Below are 16416 nucleotides of genomic sequence, written 5' to 3'. Positions count from 1 at the left end.
TGCTCTTTGGATATAAATTAGGAAGGAGTCCTTTAAGTAGACACAGAGTTAGAAGAAAATAAACAGTGACATAGGTAGAATATTGAGCAAAATCAGGAAAAAGCTTTAAATTTGTTGAAGGATTAGTAAATAATTTGCTTGGAGGAAGAGATATCTATGGAATTGTGTTAAGACATAAGGTTGAAAAGGTATGAAGTCTCCTTTATTTTAAATCAGAACACTTTGAAAATTGTGGCTGTGGCTTTATGGGTCTGTTTCTTTGTCACTAAATTGCAGGATGCTCAGATTTTGTGATTACCAAGGTCCTAAATGCATCCAGCTTATTGGACAGCTTTCTGTTACCGTAACAAAACACTGGCATAAATCCATTTATTTTGGCTCAGAGTTTCAGAGATTTCAGTCAATGGTTTAGTGGCCCATTGCTTTTGGTTCTGTGGTGAAACAGTACAACCTGTCAAAGAGTATGTGATGGAACAAGATGTTCACCTGGTGAAAGTGAGGCTCACCTCTCCAGGAAGTGGAGAGAGAGAGCAAGAGAGAGAGAGAAAAAAGGGCTAGGTCACAATATTCCCTTCAAGGGCACAGCCTCAGTGACCTAATTTTCTCTAACTAGGACCCTCTTCCTAATTGTTCCATCATCTTCCAATAGTTCCCCATACTGGAGACCAAGATTTTAACACATGTATCTTGGGGGACATTTCAGCTAAAACTATAGCATGGAAATCATTTTGTTTTGTTTTACTTCAAATCCTTGTTTGTGATGTTTGAAACAGAGACCACAGTCAAAAACCTTTCTTGCAAGTTTGTTTTGTTCTTGTCTTGTGCAGGAATTAACATAAAGTCCAAGGATGAAGAAATGGCATTCATAATTCCTACTTCTCAGTGCAGATCATCACTTCCTGCTTAGGCATTCTATTAATTGATAAAAGTACAACATAACCAGAAGGAATAAGAGGAGGAAACCCAAAGCCTTTCTAACTTCTTTCGGGTCCTGTAATTTCTTGTTTTAAAAAGGGCATTTTGTACCCCTGAGCCTTACATACAAAATGTCATACGGATTTGGAATTTATAGCTTCTTCTTTTTTATGTTATTTGCTTTTATAGCTTAGACTTTACAAATTCTAAAACTATGTCTATATAATGCCTCTAACAATTTATTGGGCTACAAATTTGCTTGGCCATTTGCATCCTAATGGCAAAAGCAATTTCTTTAGCTAGAATAGTTTATTTTCTTTTCAGTTGCAAATGGAAACATTTTAAGGGAAAGAAGTTATTTTGGTTCAAAAGGGGGATATTACAGATCTTTATTTCAGACACCTGTCAATTTCCCACCTCAGCAACAGTTCTTCATTGGATAGTATCTAATATCTTGACTGAAAGTACCCCAGGCTGTTTTAAAATTGACCAGTCATCACCTATTTTATTTGGACATTTTCTCTAGTTTTATGCAAATACATGAAATATTATGACATGTGAAGGAGAGGAAGTCTTACTTGATGAAAGAGGGTTTGTAGGAAACCTTATCTTTAGTTGTGTACCAAGGTAGAGCCCTACATCAGGAAACAGGAGGCAGATTTCTATATTTTTCTTTAGTTGTATGACTTAAACACATTGCTTGAGTTTTAGATGTTTTAGTCTTTATTATAAAATTGGAAGAAGGAAATGACAGTAAAGAAAGGAAGAAGATGAGCAAAGACATTTTAGGTGGGCATGGACTAACTTATACTGAATATGTAATGCATGTTAGGAACTGTATATATCTCAGAGAAGTTCAGCTATTTACCTATGGTCACATGACTGGTGAGAGGTAATCCCCAGATCCATCTGATATTACAGCTAGATTTTTCTTCTATACCTCATTGCCTCATTCAAAATCCCTTCTAGAATTGAATGGGTTCACTTGAAACTCTACTGTTTAGTTTCTTGACACATGGATCAAGAAAATGTGGTATTTATACATAATGGAATTTTATGCAGCCATGAAGAAGAATGAAATGTTATCATTAGCTGGTAAATGGATGGAATTGGAGAACATCATTCTGAGTGAGGTTAGCCTGGCCCAAAAGACCAAAAATTGTATGTTCTCCCTCATATGCAGACATTAGATGAAGGGAAAACACAACAAGGGGACTGGACTTTGATCACATGATAAAACGAGAGCACACAAGGGAGGTATGAGGATAGGTAAGACACCTAAAAAACTAGCTAGCATTTGTTGCCCTCAACGCAGAGAAACTAAAGCAGATACTTTAAAGCAACTGAGGCCAATAGGAGAAGGGGACCAGGAACTAGAGAAAAGGTTAGTTCAAGAAGAATTAACCTAGAAGGTAACACACATGCATGGGAAATTAATGTGAGTCAACTCCCTGTATAGCTATCCTTATCTCAACCAGCAAAAACACTTGTTCCTTCCTATTATTGCTTATGCTCTCTCTTCAACAAAATTAGAGATAAGGACAAAATAGTTTCTGCCAGGTAGCAAGGGGGTAGGGGGGAAGAGGGAGGGTGGGGGAGGTAAGGGAGAGGGTGGGGCAAGGGGGGAGAAATGACCCAAACATTGTATGCACATATGAATAAAATAAAAATTAAAAAAAAGTTCTAGCCTTTTCTTTTTTCAGGGTAAAATATTTAAAAGGGAAGAAGATAAATTCCTACCTTATGAAATTTCCCCATTGCTGTAATAATGAGATAATGCACATAAAGCTGCTTTGTAAGCATAAGTAGCATTATTAGATGAACACAATTACCCACCTTAGAATTTTTATTCTAGAGTTAGATTTGTTTTCTTTCAGATAACTCATGAAAATCTCCATTCTTGTTCTTCATTTTCTGATTCTTCATATATTCAGTAGCCATTTCCAAGATCTGTGAAAAATTCTCTGGCAAGCACCAGGGCAGTCAAAAGAAATGGACAGGCCAGATTGCAAAGTCTATTATGGGAGATACTGTTCTTACCACCTTCTCCTGCCTAAAGACAGGTAGCCAGAATACGATGCAGGCAGGAGTGAATGGCAGTTGTATACCACTACAGGATGATAGTTCTGTAGTTTAAGGGTGGGTAGAGATCTAATAAAGAAAAGGTAAAAATAGGCAATCCATCTGTTAAAAAATAATCTTTATCTTTTTTTTTGTTGTTTCAGTGCCTCAGTATAGCATCCTAAGGGGGCTCTGAACAAAAGGCACTTCTACAGTTAGGATCCTAATTATCCTTACAGTGAAAGGATTTTTTAAAATTTCTTTTGGCTTCTGCTACTCAGAAGAAGAGAATCCAACTAAAATAAAGGGAGAGGAGAAACTTCTAGGAATTCCTGGACTCATCAGAACACAAATCATTTGATGGAATGCAAATGATTTAACAATGATGTAGGAAGGCTTCCCAGTGCAAATTACAATCCCATCACTGAGAATTAGCAATGGAAGTTGACAGGCTTTATAAACTTTGAGATTTTTTTTGGATTGGAAGGCAGCTGCAGGGAACAGATTAAAAATAACCCTAGGTAAAAGGCTATGAAGGGTTTGTGTCTTTGATTTATTTTTTATGCACTATGTGGGTTTGTAACCAAGATAATAATAATGGAAAACTACATAATTTCTATCTATGTATACAAACATGTCCATATGTGTTTCTGTCTTTCAACATGACATTAAGAAAAATATCATCCACATTATTACATTCTGAACTCTAATGAATATAGGCAAATTTTTATATTCAGAAAATTCCAACAGAACACACACACACACACACACAGTTCTTCAAGTTCAGGGTTCTTAAATTTTGGCAAATGAAGAGTATGAGCACAGAGAGAATGTGGTTCTTCCCCTGGGAAAGAATGTTTGTGAAAAAAGTATAGATAGCATTTAAAGAAACTTTGATAAAAGTATTTGAGCAATTCATGCATGGACACATAAGCTCTGACTCCACATTAACAAGTAATTATTTGATTGTTAGCTACATTCAAGAAATGTCTCCACTGAGCAGACATTCTGCTAGACTCTGTAAAGGATATAAGGTAACTGGAAGAGGTGTTTACAATCAAATTGGGAAAACATGATTCAGACAAGCATTAATTAAATATTAAGTCTTTGAAGCAATACAAAAGCAAATAGGTATTATAGCCAATGCAGTATATGTTGCAGGCACATGTGTTCTAACTTAGGTACTAAGAGCAAGTTTGAGATAACAATCCTTGGAAGTTGTTTTAAGAAACACATAGGAAGTCCACAAAGTTTGCTGTAACTCACTTTTGGGTTCTGGCAATCAAAATCTAAACTGACTTTGCAAGTCATGTGACTTTCCCATGACTCAGGTTCTTTACCTAATAGCAGGGTTTGCACTAGATATGTGGTTCCCCATTAATTGGGGAGGTGAAGAGAGTTCCCAGGAAAATGTAGAAGGTCTGGAGATATAGGTGGTTGTTCAACTTGGGGAGTCTAATTGGTAGAGGGCCAGGAACACTGCTAAATATCCTACAATACAAAGGATAGACCAAAGAATTACCTGGTGGAAAATGTCAATGGTGCTAATGCTGAGAAACTGTAGTAGATGAGATTAACTATTTATCACAATTCTTGACAATTTATGGTTCTTAGATAATGCTTCTCCATCATTACAGGTCACAAAAATCACCTAGAGATAGTAGTTAAAAGCAAATTCCTAGACTTCAAACTTGAAATATGTTAGTATACTAGGTTTGGTATTTAACTAAATAATGAGGAATTTTAGTTTGTATAATAAGCGATTCTCTTGTATCTGAATCCTAACATTTTGAGAAATCTTACTAAGGTATATATTAACATTGAATAAACTTAGATTGATTCTTGAAATAATTCTGATAGACATTATTTATCAAGTACCTCTTGAGTCATACTCATGAAAGCGCTTTGAGACCTATGCAAGGTCTCACCATTTGTTAGAGGCAAGACAGGACTTGAATTCACCTAGTTTTAATTCCATAGGCCATGTTCTGGCCAATGTGCACTTTACCTCAGGAGAATAGAACAGACTTGGCAAGACAAACAAGTTATAGATGAAGGATGTTAATGGGACAAAAAGAAGACTAGGTAATCTGGAAGAGAGGATCTCCATTGAGGATAGAAAAAGAGAATGAAATTTTAAAGGTAAGATGACACATATTAGAGGAACTTGATTTAAAAAATAAAGTCTGAATTAAATCTGGTGGGCCACTGTTTCTTAGCCTTAGCTACAGAAATAACAGATAAAACTAGTAACGCAGCTGAGTTTGATGGTATGTACCTTTAATCTCAGCACTAGGGAGGCCAAGGCAGGAGGATCATAAGTTCAAGTCCAGCCTAGAATATATAGAGACTCCACTCCCAAATAAAAGAACAACAACAAAAACAACCAACAAAGAAAAACCTGCTAATGCCAGGGCCCAACTCCAGAGATTCAGATCTATTTGGTCTGAAGTAGGATCATGCATCATTAGGTTTTACATGTCCCCAAGTGATTCTGCTACGTATCCAGAAAGTCATAGGCATTTGATGTAACTCACAAGTAAATGAGTGTCTAAAAGAAAGTGTTAAAGAGGATTCACCTGGGTAAATGTGCAGATTAAAGCAGAGAATGAGATCAGCTTTGAGGCTACTGTAGATCTAAAGAGATTGGCTAAAAATAGTGCTGGAGCCAGGCGTCTTCCCTCAGCTCTGCTGATACTGTGGGCATTACCTTGTACATTCCAAGAAAAGTCACTTAACTTTTTCATATCTCCAGTTCTCACTACACTAAGCGTTAACAGTACCCTTGAATGTGACACAGCGGTATTAGGAGATTCAAAGTTGATAACTGAGAGCATTTTGGAAAGTATACTGTACAACACATGTTGAATAGGTTATGAAAATGGTGGCAGTGAGCCTGAAAAAGCATAGAGGCATCTTAGTCACGTTCATGTTGAGAATGATGACCAGTTAAAGTCGGAGAAGAAAGGAGTGCAAGATAAAGAATGAGACTGTATAACTGGATGATCCTTCTAACAGGGATGTTTGTAAAGGAGAATAATTCCTGAAGGAAAACATTAGGTATAGAGCAGAAATTCTCAACAGAGGGCAATTTCGCTTCTCTGTGGGGCACTTGGAGGCAAGGGATGCTGCTGAACTCTTGTCATGCTCAAGACAGCCTCCCACAGCAAAGAATTCTTGGTACAACATGTTAATAGTGCCTAGGTCAGAAACATGGCATAGATACTACAAGGAGAGTTGGAAGGGGCCAGAGAGATGCTCATGTTATTCAATTGTTAATTTCACTGGATGATTTAGGGTCCCCAGCAAGAGAAGGCCCCCAGAGTCAGAACTGAAATTCAATTTTTGTGAGCCCCTATCAGTTACATGAGGTCCATCTGGCCTCTGACCTAATTTGTACCTGGTCCTGAGTCATTCAATTGAGATGCTTGCTTTCCAGTTGGGAATTTGATCTGAAGGCCAAGTAGGAGGTGAATGGCTAGGGTTTTCATCTTGAGATGTTTTTTTTCCCAAATAGCTTAAATTTAAGGAAAATATACAAGGTGATAAATCAGGAGATATAAACAAAGAACAGCAGAGAACCCAGAGGACTTGGGGGAAAAGGTCAGAAATGTCAGAACTGTCCTGACCTAGTGATTGGAAATCAAGTAAAAAGTATTGGCAAATACTATGAAATGCAGCATAAAAATCAGGTAGAATGAGACTTTAGATGGCCATTGGAATTTTGGAGTGGAGGTCATGGTGACTTTTGGTGGATCATTGCACAGAATTGTTGGAGAGAGCTGGGAAATTTCAAAGAAAAAAGGAGCGATGGGATAATGAAGATGTGTAGGTAGTAAATTCCAAGAATTTTCTTGTGAAAAAGAGAAAATCTTGTCTCAGGGACGAGAAGGTCAACTCAAGGACTTAAGAAGGCCAGGACTTCACCTGTGTTTAATAGAGCAAAGAGGACTTTGGCTGCGTTGGATGGACGTCGTGCAGACACACACAAGCAGACGCAGGGCCACGGCGATACCGGGCTTTGAGCACTAGATGGCAGTGGCGGGGCCCTTTCGGCTTGGTTCCCGGTCCTATAAGGCGCTGCTTGTTTAAGTACAGTCTCATTTAGTTGGAGCTGCAGGGGAGTGAGGGAGAGGAGGGTAGGAAAGAGCAGAGCGGGAGAGCTTGAGGGAGAAGGGGGCTCGCTGTGTTTACACCAGGCACAGGCTCCGAGCGCCCATCTCGGACCCCGGCTCGCGCTCTCGGAGGAGAGCCAGGCTGTTCAGGGATCCGTCCGTCGTGCGGCAGGAACCTCGTCTGTTCTGGTTGCGGGAGGAGCTGGGAGACCCCAGAGGGAAACCGAGGGACACCAGAGACGCGTTTTACTACAGAGAGCGCCAGCGGAGGAGGCGAGAGCCGGAGCGCGCGAGGGAGCATCAAGCGCGGCGGAGACATGAGGACCTACTGGCTGCACAGCGTCTGGGTGCTGGGCTTCTTCCTGTCCCTCTTCTCTTTGCAAGGTAGGGCGAAGAGTCCCTGACCCGTCGCGCCCCCTCCTCCCCGACGCCCCTCTCAGGGGAGGTCGCAGGGAAAGGAGCGCTCCGATTCTGGACGGAATCGGGCTTATTTGCAAGTCCCGCGATGCGCTCCTTGCCCTTCCTGCTCTGCGTCCAGGCTGGGTCCTGAGGCGTGCAGGGGAGCGCACGCAGACTGGCTGCAATATCGGTGTTGGCGGTGTGGATGGGAGAGCCGGCACCGGGGTGTGTGTGTGTGCGTGCGTGTGTGTGTGTGTGTGCGCGCGTGTGCGTGTGCGTGTGCGTGTGTGTGTGTGTTTGTGGTGGGAGGCTGGTGGCAGCCGAACTGGGGTTGCTCCTCTGTAAACTCCGAGCGCTGTCATGGTATTCGCTGTCCCCGCGTCCCCGGTGCTGATACTACTGCATTCCTCCTCTTTCAGGAGGGAATTGGCATTAAGTTTAGGAGGAGGCTGGGTATTTGCTCAGCACCTGGTACTTGCATCTCTAGGCAAAATAACCCCTACAGATTCTTCGGCCCTGAGATGTGGGAGGGATGAGGGCGGAGGGGAGGGTGGGCTAATGAGAGAGGAGGAGAGAGAAGAGAGAGGAGAGGAGAGAGGGAGAGGGACAGAGGGAGGGAGGGAGGGAGGGAGGGAGGGAGAGAGAGAGAGAGAGAGAGAGAGAGAGAGAGAGAGGTTGAGAATTCACGGGTTAATAGCTGTGTTGGCTCGGAATGACCAATGTGTTTCATGCTCAGAGGACTAAATAGCTAGTGGTGGGTGTTTACTTTGAGGAGGGTTTTTGGGTCTCTCTTTGGGGGAGATTGTGAAGTGAATATATGAAGGTTAAAAATGAAAATGCATAATACTGTTTGCATTTCACTTACAAGCTGGCATCCAGAACTCTCACATATATTAAATATATCTAAAATACACAGTCATTCCAACATAAAAATACATTATCTTTTTAATCCACCTATCTCACACTTCCCATCCACGAGAGGAGCCTTTCACTGTTAGCCAGAGAGTCTGATATATTGTTCTACCATTGATGGTTCTACTACATCTTCATGTTCGGGCATTTTGCCATCATTAGGACTTGCACCCGCTCACATTTTTCCTGTTACCGAACATACAAGTCTCTTCATTTACACACACACATGTGCATACACACAGAGACCCTCTCATCAATACTCACTGCGAAATGACCAGACTGGTGGTCCTCCTCTTGATTTTCTTCTGACAGCTGGTTGCTAATGTTACATTTGTGGGTTTCATTTTTCATTGCTGGGGGATATTTTGTGCAGCTTATACAGCTCTCTTGCTAGATGAAAAGAGAATAGACTCCTGGCTGTGTACTTGTTGAAGTGTTGCAAGTAAATACATATTACGTTGAAGTTATATTTTGAAATAGACTTAGAGAAACAGCTAGAACTTACCCATAATACAGTTACAAGTTACAGGTTCTAAAAACTTCCTCGTCTCAGAACTCACTGACCCAATCCTTTCCTGTCTAAATTGTGAAGTGTCATATTACACAATTCTTCCACTAAACGTGCCTACATGAAAAATTGAATCCCAACACAGCTTTAGATTTTTTACATTTTATTCCTTCCCTTTTTCTTTCAAAGGTCTCAGTGATTTCAGATATTGCTGAAATTCAGCTTTTTCATACTAATACATTAGCGTAGTGACTGTTCTATGCCAGCAGCAGAGGTTAATACCTTTCCTTCCTCTTCCATTTAACTCTAGGAACTTAGCTCTTCAGATAAAATGCTAAGAATGAAGTCACTAATACATGTTTCTTTTAGGTTTGAATAAAACTGTGGAATATTCATTACCCAGCCATGGGGTCACATGAGTGAAGGGCAGATCACAGTGCTGAACTGATGTTAGATGGCACTTCTAAAGGAGGGGGAAGGTCTAATGGAGCACCAAACCAGATAATTATGTTTCAGAAGATCTTCCATTAAAAAATAAAGCTGCACAGTCTTCTCCAGTAAGACCAAAGTTAACTATTGTGACAATTCTTTGAAACAGAATAGTTATCATTTGGGCAAATTAGATAGTTTTTCCTCCTAGGGAATATTGTTATTTCCAAAGAGGAGTTTTCAAGGCCTGCTACATAGAATTCAGTAAATCATGGAATGTGGATCTGGTTCTCAAGCATTGGGATCCTCAAATGGGTAACATAGACCAGGTAGCTGTAAATTAAGTAATGGGGTAGGAGAAGATGACAGTGAAGCCAGATGGGGCTAAGAAATACAGGGTCACTATAAACAGTTGCTCTCCTTCTGCCATCATCATGGAAATTCTGAGACTGGCTGCTTGACGACATGCTCCCCCTCCCCTTACATATGTGCATGTGCAGGCACGTACATTTCTTGGTGTCAGTTGAAGTGTTGGCTCTTTTGAATTGGCCCCATTAGCAGCACAGTCTCCTGTTTCCCATGCTTACCTTCATGGCTTCATAGAAGAATACTGCTGTGGGTGTTCATTTTATTAGATTCAGTTTGCTCAGAAATGCCTAATGTGTTTTGCCCTATGTGGTGCTGAGGTAGAGGGATAATTATTGCATAATTTGGGTTGACCCCATGAGACAGAGACTATGAAGTCTAAGTTATTACTCCGTGGCTATAGGCAAGTCAGACTTATATTGGTGAGGTCTCAGTAATCATTATGTTCTGTTTTTTATAGATGATGTAATTATCATTATTATTTTGAAATTCATCATCCAAGATATTTCCTCAAAATATATTTACATGTGAATAAAAACCTATAATTTTTCTTGTGCTCGTTCTTCACATATTTTAGAATACTTTTGAAGAGTTGATAATGCTTATTCATGTAGCAACCTTCTACTATTGGTAAGGACAACTTCTAATATTTAAGCAATGAAGATTTGGTAAGAAGTCTTAGCCAGATTTTATACTTTATGTCTTGGCTACTGTACTTTATATCAATCACACCACTGTTGGTAAAGGGTCTAGGGTTCCCAGAGGAAAGTTTTTTAGAGATTAGGATTGTACTATTGTCTTCACACTTACCTGTAACCTTGAGTAAGCAGAGAAGAGAGTTCAATTGGAATTTTTTTAAGGTAAAGGGAAACAAATGAATAAAAGACAAAAACTCTATTCAAAACTCTCCATTTTGCACTTGGTTTCTTTTGAGGCCCTTGCTTTATTGGCTCAGATCTGGCTGGGTCTTGTCATCTGGCATCTGCTCCTTTTTTCTTCAGATCCAGAGCCAGAGAGCAGCTACTGCTTGGCTCTGAGGCTGACTCTGTTCTTTGCCTTTGGCATCTGAGATGACTGTAGCTTTACGCCCTTTTGGGGACTGCAGAAGAGATGAACTCCACTTGGCCTGTTCCACCCCCCGCCTCTACTTCATCTAAACATGAAGGTCTCTGGCTTCTGCCTGCAACCAGATTTGGACTGCTTAGTGGCAAGGAGAAAGAAGAGTCTACCCATGCTACATCAGAGGCAGGGTGGTCAACCCAAAGGGGGAACCCCACAGCAGCTGCTCAGTGAGGGAAGCTGCCTTGGGTATGCGCATTCTGTCTAGCCACTGTGATTCTTCTATTGAAGAACATCTTTCAAGATGATCTTTTCACCTGGGCACTGACTACTCCTCTTCCCACACAGTTTCAACACACATGAGTTGTTGAAACCCCTTCAGATGTTTTGGACAGCTTCCTCAGACAAGGGCTAGAAAATAAGACCTTTCGAGAAATACCTTTTAGAATTGAAGTTACATGGTGTTTTATTAGTAGGCGTCATGTCAAGTGATTAAGGCAAATATTTTCAAGTTTCTATTTTTTATTCACCCAAGTAACTTAGAAAGAGATAAAGCACTATCCATAAGGCTTAGTTTTCTGACATGAAAGTTTATATTGTCTCCATTGTCACTAACAACAAAAGTCCCCTAGACTTTTAGGTAGCATTGACTGTATTTCCTGAAGTCCATCTGTTTTAAGACACAGGAGAAACACCTACCCTTATCTTATGACATTTGCATTCCAAGAAAATATTTGACCTCACTTACTTAAAAATAATACACTAACATTCTAAAAACTCTAGCCTTTTCCCTTTCAGTGTTCTTTCCTCTAGATTTTATAGGTGGCTGGACAGATCTTACCGTAAGCTTTTGGTGGTGATTATTAATTATAATGTGACCCCCAGCTCAAGTTACCACTCTGACTGCTAAAAAAGATATAGAGTACATTTTTGTGAGAGTTATTTACAAGTACTTTCTTAACGTAGACAGGCATAATACAGCCTGAAGTAAAGCAATTGCCCAGAGTGCCTTAGGATTTCTTTTCTCCTTTCATTTGATAACTGTCAACTCCAAAAGACTAGCATTCATTTTCCACAATGCTGGTCAGATCCTAAAGCCACCATGTCTTCTAACATGTTAAAGGTTTTGTATCATGAACATGTTTTTCATACTTGACTTTTTCATTTGCCTTCTCTGTCTATCTCTCTACCTTGCCTGACATATTCAAAATGAGAAATAAGTAAATATTTTTCTCTTATGATTCTTCATTTTACACCATTACACCTCCATGTAGTTCTTGTATTGTCTATCATTCTTTACAATTTGAAGGCATCTGCTAGCATAAGTGACACTAGTCTGGACACTGAGCAGGGAGAATGGTCAAGTGGAAAGGACACAGAGGTACACATTAGGAAACCTAGATGCTGGTTTTGAGTTTGTTTACAATTTTCTGGTAAACATAGATGACAATCTGAGGTTCACGTCTCTCGTGTACAGTATCGGGGTAGTGGTGCTTCTCACATTCATGCCATGGAAGTTGTACAGCTTTAAGTAAGTGCATCATTTGCTTCTGCTGGAGAAGATGAAGAGTTAAAAGGAATTATCTGGCTTCTTGCCATGGGCAGAACAGAATTTACCAGTGTTCACATCTATCTCTTTCTCCCTTCCTCCATCTTTTTTTTTCTTTCTCTGAACTTGGGTGAGAGCCATGTTGAGCTCTCAGCGCTAATTTAATGCTGAAGGGAGGTACCTGTATTGATATGGGGTTGCATAAGCTGCCTCTGATTTCCCACTTTGCTCAAAGGGCCAAAGCCAAAACACAAAACAGAAAAAAACAAAACAAAGCAAAATTGGAAAGAAAACACACATGTCCATTTTTAATTCTAGGCTAACCAGCCTTTGTTTGTTCCCCTGTTTCATAAGCCTAGGAAAATCTTACTTAATATTTTAGATTGTAGCACTGAGGAATTGCTGAAGGAAGTAAGAAATGTTAGGGAATCTAGATTTCAATTAACTTTACCACTGTGGCTGTGTAACTCTGTGTGAATCACTGTTGTTTAGTAAATGAGAGTGAGAATCTAGACGATTAATAAATCTTGCTGAGGTGGCAGCAGACCAGAACTCTGCTGCTCAAATAACCTTCTATGCTTTTCCTTCTTCTAGGTTACCCCTTTCTCATTTCAATATTAAAAAAATGGGGAAAATCATGGGTTATATAAAGAAATATGCTGGCATTGTTGATATATATAATTAATGTTTGTCTTCTGTTGAAATATCAATGATGTTAAGTGGGTTTCTTTAGGAACCATTTGTAGGGTCATTTTTATAGTCTTACTTGAAGTGTAAGATTGAGTACATTTAAACCAACAATACATCTTAGTTTTTAAATTGAATGAATGTCAAGCCTTTTTATGAGGAAGCAAGAAGAATTTATATAAATGTCTTCCTTAATATAGGAATGTGTACCCTTTTCTCTCTTTCAGAAGTAAGTCGTGTACTCCCCAGGCTGGGCAGGGAGAGAGGTTTATCTCTTCCCTTCCTGTCATCTCTCCTTCCTCCCACATGGCAGCCCCAGAAGCTGTATCCTATCCTAGGAGAGGAGATTGTGATTCCATCTCTTAAAGAGAGAGCAGCAAGCTGCTAGAAGGCAGCCCAGATTTGCCATCTTTAGGTGAATTATTAGGTGGATTCTAGCTGGGTCAAGACTAGTCTAGGCAATTCATGGCCATGCCAGCTCTCCACTGGGCACCCTCACTCTACACAAGAATGGAGAAAAACTACCTAGTGGTTTCTGCCTCCTGTAGCAGAGATAAGACTAATCCCACTAACCTGACCAAAACCTGTGCTCTCATATCAGTTGTAGCTGGATGCTGCTCCAACTAACATCTATGGTTTTGTTATTGAAATTTTAATTTCCTATCTTTCCCATTAGGCAGAAATGTGGTTTATGCTGAAGAGGAAGAAGAGAGGGCATTCTGTGGGTTTAAAGTTATTTTTGTTTGTATATATGAGCAGTATGAAAAATGGGTAGCTATGTCATTTAGTTTGGGAATAAACAATGTACAGAATATAGGAAAGTGAGTGGATGTGCAAGAATACCAGCTAATATCATTCTCTTTCTTTTTTTTCTTCTTTCCATAAATATTTATTAAGCCTTAAGCAAACACTCTCATAAACCTTATAATAAAAGAGACATGCTTAAAAGATAAATTAATTATCACTGGAATGAAATATAACGGAAGAGAGTTTAGGGTACATGAGAATATATTTTAGGGAGATTCAGCTTAGTCTGAGGAGTTAAGGAAGACTTTCCTTAAGGGGGCAACCTGTAATTGGAGTTTAAATGATAAGTAAGAGCTAGCTATGTAGAGAGGAGCATGGAGAGAGCTTATATAGCAAACAGTAGTCCTTCAAGGCTTTGAGTTGTGAAGGAGACCAGCCTATTCTTGGAGCTTAAAGATCAAAAGGAACAAAAAGACCAAGGAGGAAATATCAGATGGTAAGAGTGGAGGGAACGGTAAGCCAACACTGGGACCTTGAGGAGTATTGCAAACATGTGGGATTTCCTAGAAGGGGAGGAATGAGGGAAAGCATTGAGGAGTTTTAAAGCAGGAAAATGTCCCCAGAGTTATGAATTTTTAGAAGAGGACTCTGGCTGTTGTTTGGGCAAAGTATGAAAGTGATTGGGGAGAAACTTGTTCAGAGGCTTTTATTAGATAAGAGACAAAGAATAGTTCTCTGACTAAGATCATTGGAAACAGACTGAAAGATTTGACGAAAGTTTCAGGACAGAACTCTCAGGCTTGGTTGAGGAGGGGCTCTCCAAACAACCGTTGCATGTCAGGTCAAGGAAACTAGGTTAAAGTGGCCATTCACAGATATTACCTATCATCTATTACCTAAGGTAATCTGGGGAGGATCTTGTGAGGTCATCACTAACTATTATTTCTACTCTACAGCTGAGGAAAGAGGCTTAAAGTCAGTGAAATAGGTCTTGGCTTAGTCTCCAAATCCAGGTTCTTTCTTTCCTTGTTCCATGCTGCCTACCCTAACTAACAGTATAAATGAAAATGACTTTACAGAATTAAACAAATTATGTTTGACTAACCACCTATGTGGCCTTGGGCAAGTTACTCTCTGATTCTAGAAATAATCTCTAAGGTGTCTTTGAGCTCAAAAAATTAGATGAGTCTATAATATTACTCTGATTGGGAAGAAGTCTAGTCTTAATTAGCAAAGCAATTGAATTAAATACTATTTTTAAAAAATGCAACTTTATTACATTCAAGTGCATACAGAGAAAAACTCATTCCTGTCAAAATGTTTTCAAGGAGAAGATCTTGCTGATTTTTTTTTGTCCAAACTGAAAAAAAAAGCCAAACATTTTTATAAATTGTGGCAGCACCATTTATTTACATTGAGTCACTGAAATCATAATGCCACCTCTTTTTTTTTTGGTACATATGATATCTTATTTATATAATTTATACAACAGAACATTTTCATTTAATATGAATTTTTGAGTGACAAGTATTCTTAGGAAATAATTTCCTAAAGATCAATAATATGATAAAGTATAAAGTAGACCTATTTGGAAAATAAGTTGAATAAAAATCCAGAGAATGGAACTGTATCGTGGACGTGGAATTAAGTCTGATATTAAAGGATGAGAGATTCATGGAGAGAAAGAAAAAGATGAGGGATGTTCCCCTTGGGGAAATAATATGCACAGAGGAAAGAATGGTTAGTCAGTGTTTGAGCTGTAGTAGGGACTCTGGCCTGAGTGGTTAAGAGTTTGTATTGGAAAGTATTGCCAAAGATGCCTGGAGACACAGGGTGAACCTTGGACACCAGGCTGAACTATTTGTGCTTGATCCTGAAAGAAATAAAGGGCCTTTGATTAGTCCAGGAAGGAAATGACATAAAGGAAATGCTGCTTCTGGAAGACTAATTTGATGGCAAGATACCATTTGCATGCATAATGTGGAGCCAAATTCAAGCCTAGCATTTGTTTATTACAAATTCCAAATTACTTTGTTTTTTTTTGATATGGAATTTACAAATATGTGAGATATGTGAATATGCAAGAACTTAATTTTTAAAGTTAATAGTATCGTATATTGAAAGTCAAGGAGGTCATATATATCTATGTATCTATATCAACCATCTTGTATATTGAAGATGCACACATGTGTATATCCAATAGAATGACTTTGCTCTAAGGGTCTACTTAATATTAAAGCATTTGTGTTATTAATAAGTTGATAAGGAGTTATGAATGTGTATGTGCATGTGTTTATATATAGTACATAGTATATGATGAGTAGGTAGAGTGAGGATAGCTTTTCCTAGATTGCTGCATTTCTGAAGTAGACCATCTGTTTAGTTCTGTTCTTGTATAATATATGGTGAGAAAATATTGTTAAATAAACCTTGGCAACACTGAAAGAACTTTGAAGTACTTCCCATTACATTCCAAAGCAGAGCTTGCTTTTTTATATTCTTAGAATGAGTGAAGCTACGGTTTTCCCTAGTATGGTTTAAAGAATCATTCATCTTTAAAAAAATTCTCATTACAAATTAATGTGTTGTAGAAAAATGAGAAAACACAGAAGAGCACAAGAAGGAAAATGAGAAATCAGTCAGATTCTCAATACTAGAGAAACCTTTAT

This window comes from Castor canadensis, chromosome 5, assembly GCF_047511655.1.
Source record: "Castor canadensis chromosome 5, mCasCan1.hap1v2, whole genome shotgun sequence".
In the NCBI taxonomy this organism is placed as follows: domain Eukaryota; kingdom Metazoa; phylum Chordata; class Mammalia; order Rodentia; family Castoridae; genus Castor; species Castor canadensis.
The sequence above is the reverse complement of the archived record's forward strand: the minus strand, read 5'-3'. Positions refer to the sequence as shown.